Here is a 4965-nt window from a genome sequence, read left to right on the forward strand (position 1 = left end):
TCGGAAAGTCGCAATTATATTGGGACAATGGGTTTCTGAGGTGATATATTTATTTAGTTTGAGATTGAGTTTGAAGAAAAATAATACAGTTTTGGTTTTTTTCTTCTGTTTATCTGGATTTATGGCTTGATAGAGATGATAATGGGTTTTAAGTCTCAAATACAGTAGTTTTAAGGAAAAATTGAAGTTTAGGTTTATATTTTTGCATTGAATAGTATTTTTATTTTTTTCTATGAAGTTTCAGGAAAGATAAATACAACATTTAAATTTGTGATTAACTTATTTAGTTCTAGTTGGCCAAATTCTTAGACAATTCGCAGTTAATGTAATAGGGTGTTCATGTAAGATGTTAATGATGTTGGGTATTATGGTCTTGCAGCTAAGCTTCTATGGAGGGGTGCTGAGTGTTGGAATGAGTGTTTAAAGCTTTTGGCCTTTACTGAAGCAGCAGAAGCATCAATGGATTCTGACCAATTAAGCTCTGGAATTTCAGATTTTGATACTCACTTTCAAGGCCTCATAGTTCAGAAAAGGTCTCTCTCTCTCTCTATATATATATATTTATATAACTGCAGTTGTCTCAACTTATTTCTATATTCTATTCCATATTTGCCATTTGTGAAATGTTCTGTTTTAACTAGTGTGAAGTATATGGTTGTTGTTGATGAATGGAATGCACTAGTACATAATGGAAAACTAGGCGAATAATGCATTTACAATAATGGAAAACATTAATCTAATATATTTTAAATTCTTTTGAAGTTTTATAAGGTGTTTATATCATTGAGCTGAATAATGAACAAATTATAGACAGATTATGTGTGCATAAATATATTCTATGCAGTGATTATCATTGCTGTTGAGCTTTGATCCTGATGGTTTTTAAATTTGAATGCTCTGTAGGGCTACTATTTTTCCATTATCATTATATTTTGTTTCTCGTCCCCAAGCTTTTATCTTTCTGTTTTTATTCTGTGTTTTAGAACTACCACAAAAAACAGTATTTTATTAAGTTTGAAATATTTTTGTTTTATTCCAAGGGCAGGACCTTTTTGGAAAGATAAGTTTTATTTTCGAGTATTGGACAATCCATAATTTTTTCTATAACTTACTTTGTTTCATTCATTTGCCTTGAAACTGTTTGATTAATTTACTACAAGAAATTGATAGAATTGATATCTGGTCTAGTGTGTTAATTAGGTGGGGTTCGGGTGGGGAAAGGGTGCATGTATGTACGTGTGTGATTTAGATAACTGCTTGGTGCGTATGTATTTTTCTGTTTACCTAAGCGTTCAGCTGTAAATTTTGTATAGTCAACTTTCAAATGTGAAGAGCGTAGAAAGAAGTTCTAGGCCATTTGTAATGCGTGTTCTCGATGATGAGGTGGATGACATTGACAATGCATATGAGGAAGCTCAAGATAGAAGCTCCCTTTCTGCTAATAGGTTTAATTTTAACGACCTTTATGTTAGGTATGCATTTAACTTGCCTTGATTGTTTTCCTTTACTTATATTCCATTTATCAATTCAAGTTTTGCATCCCTATTCTGTCATCAAAAGCTTTATTCAGCTGTTGTGTATTCACGACAGACTTCTATGATATTTTTATGGTATGTGATATCGCATTGATTGTTAGAGATCTCGCTAGTTTCTATTAATACTTTGTATTTTCTTGATTTATCTCTTAGTGATGATGATGACTTTGAGAATGATTCAGCACTTGAAATTCAGCCATACTTGATGGAAGAAACAGGATTGGTGGAAGGAGGTTTGATGGAGCTAACCAGTCACATCAGCTTGGGGTCAAGGTCTGTAGCTATCTAGTGGATGATGTTTCGTCTGATGTAGAATTTGTGCATAATTTTTGTTGCAAAATGTTTAATTATTCAATTAGTATTATGAATAACTAGGGCACATATCTCTTGAAGAGCGTATCTCATACCTTGGCTACATGCTCAAGCTCTAGGGTTTCCCTGCAAATTTTTCTTCTTATTGTGGTTGTAGAATTCCATACTTGGTGCATGACAATATTAATTGGCTCAATAAAAAGGAGGAGATTAGGAACAAAATTTTTACAATAGAGTCAGATCTGATGAGTAAAAATGAAAAGGTTTCTTTTGCATTTCTTTGAGTTAATAAGTATGGAGAAGCAAGGCGTGAAAATGAGAGAAAGCTTGATACCCAATATCAACGAAAAATGTAAGACTGCAATTCCTTTGTTAATAATGTTGTATTTTTTTTTTGCCTCCCCTCATTGAAGTGCTCATGCTTTTGATATTTTTTTTCCCTGGAATTTTAATGATTTCTCATCTCCTTCTTCTTTTTTATTGTTTAAGTCAGATTTGGACTTTCTGTTTTCTAATTTTTGGGTCATCATCTGTAGTGCCGAAGCACTTGATAATCACTTGATTGCTATCCAAAGGGACCATGAACTTAGGTCCCAGATAGAAGAAAGGAAAATAAGAAGTGATGCGGCTTATGAAGGGGCCAAAAGAAAAGAGAAAGCTCTCCTGGAAGAAAAACTCCGCCAAGAAAAAGCCAAAGCAGAAGCTGAGGTTTGTTGACTTTGCCCAGATTATTCATTTCTTTTGGTAGATGTCTAAAGATGGTTGTCACAGTCCTCTATTATTCTCAGATATTCTTCTGATATAATCTTAATGCGCTTTGGTATATTATCTTGGTTTTATGCTGTTGTTAGTAATAAAAGTATTTTTTGATGCAGGCAAAACTCAGAGCTGAAGAAGCAAATAGGGCTGCAATGGAAGCTCAGAGAAGAGAAGCAAAAGAGGCTACTGAAAAGGAGGCCAATGAAGCGTCAAGCCAAGCTGCTGTTCAGAAGGAAGCTTTAGGATTGCAAACTAAAGCCAAAACCAAGGAACCTGAATTTGAAAAACCAATAAATTCAGCATTAGCAGGTAATTTGGCTACCAGGAAAATATAGCAACCTTGTACTGATCTATAGATATAATCATTTGCCCTTTTATCTAAAAATCTAGTTTAGCCCTAGTTTTCACAAAGATTAGCTAGGTTTTGGCAATAGTTTATTTTTGACACTCCACTGTATTCCCCTCTGTTTTTTTTAGTTTATTCATGTTCTCTGTACTCTTTTAAGAATTTTTATGTTATCTGATGCGTGAAAGGGGCTATTGGTGGTAGGTGACATTACTAAAGTTGTAGAAGCTGCACTAAAGTTGGAGCGTGAAAGATTAAAAATGTTGGAAGACTTGGATGAAGGAAACAAGGCATTAGGATTGAATGTAAATAAGGTTTGCTCTCTATATTGTAATTCATATTTATTTGAAAATTGTTAATCTCTATTTGGTAACTAGAAACTAGTATTTTTGTTTGGGATTTTCTTGCAGCATTCTTATAGAGTTTAATTGTTTAAGTATATTAAGCTTTAGTTTATCTTGACAGGAGGTTTCTACTGGTGTGAAAAAGTTATTGAGGGAATCGTCTGGCTAGTACAGCGACTTCAGTATTCTTTCCTCTTTAAATTCTCAGGTAAATCATGTAACTTACTGTTTGTTTAGTAGGATATAGGTTTTTATATATATCTATAATATTTTAGGTGAAAATTTATGATCTTTAAGAAAGTGTTAGATGGCACTAGATGCATTAGATCAATCCATATGTGTTGTTTTAGGTTCAGATCACTTCCAGGACTTGTCAACCAGACCCAAAGGGATATCATAGAATGTGAAAACTCTGTCTTCCTAAGAGTTTGTGGCTGTTTAACTAGTGAAATAAGAATTGAAATTTCTTATCATTGATACATTCTGTCTCTAGATGGAAACCAATCAAACCACACTTGCATAAATGAGATCACTTGAATGTGCTGTCATTTCTTCGTCGAGGGTTCTATATTTCTCTACTGAGAGTGTGGATGCACGTGTTGGGTCTTTAAAGATTATTTTGCATGTTTTAGAGGTAAACTTATATTACTAACTTTTTAAAGTTAGCCTTTTATTAGCCTATAAATGTAATGTCTGCTTTTATTAGCCTTTTCATTCTTCCTTTTTATACACATTACTGTATTGAAGTCATAGGTTGTCTATGATTTTTTATGCATACGTTTGACACTTCTATCAGATAATAGTACATATTCTTTGATTGCTTGATTGATGCTTTTGAAAGTATAATACAGATATATTTAATAAGAGCTAATAATTTCATTAATGCAACATGGATGAATATAGCTACCACTTTAATAAGTTCTAATCTTCCTGTTTTATCAGATACTATATTGTGCAGTGACATAATATATCAAGTGACCGATTACACACATGCATAGGCACACACTGACACCTATACTTGGATTGATTGATAAAATCTTATAATTTCATTACTTCCAACATAGAAACCTAGAATTACAACTTTCATGCATTTTTAATTAATACAAGGCAATTTGGTTCTGTTTTTTTTTTTTTATAAAAGCCCTAGAATTACCACTTTAAGTAATTGCTGATGTGATTCCATTATTACACTCGAATATTACAGGTGTGTAGATGTGACTGGAGCTTACAGTGCTCTAAAGACGGAGCTTAACATAAGCTTGACAGCAATAGGCCTTTTGTGGACTACAACTGACTTTATTGCAAAGGGGATTACACATGGACCTGTGGAAGAAAGGGAAACAGGTATATGACAAGTGCACAACAAATGGACTCACAACAAAGACAAGTGCACAAAGGATGATGAATTGAAGGATGGAGCAAGTTTCATGCATGGTTTACTTTTGTGTATCTTGTAATTTTTTGTTTTTCATTTTTGAAGTAAAAAATGTTCAAGATTATAAAACTTTATTATGTTATGCTTTCAAACTTAAGTTAGAACTAAGATCTCATGAAATAGACACATTCGGAGTTTGAATTAGTTATTGTTTAATGTAATACTTATGGTTTATCAATCTATTGAGAATTATATTTTATGATTAATTTTGATTTTTTTTATCAAAATACAATA

At 32.7% G+C, this 4965-nt stretch overlaps 1 long non-coding RNA gene across 1 annotated transcript; it reads left to right on the plus strand.

Annotated features, from left to right (window-relative positions):
* The first annotated feature begins 2065 nt into the window (after positions 1-2065).
* Positions 2066-2821, plus strand: LOC133785686 (uncharacterized). Its single transcript, XR_009871428.1, has 3 exons — positions 2066-2199; positions 2384-2555; positions 2723-2821. It is a non-coding gene; the product is annotated as an uncharacterized LOC133785686 (long non-coding RNA).
* Positions 2822-4965: the final 2144 nt, after the last annotated feature.

Source organism: Humulus lupulus, chromosome 1, assembly GCF_963169125.1.
Source record: "Humulus lupulus chromosome 1, drHumLupu1.1, whole genome shotgun sequence".
Lineage (NCBI taxonomy): Eukaryota > Viridiplantae > Streptophyta > Magnoliopsida > Rosales > Cannabaceae > Humulus > Humulus lupulus.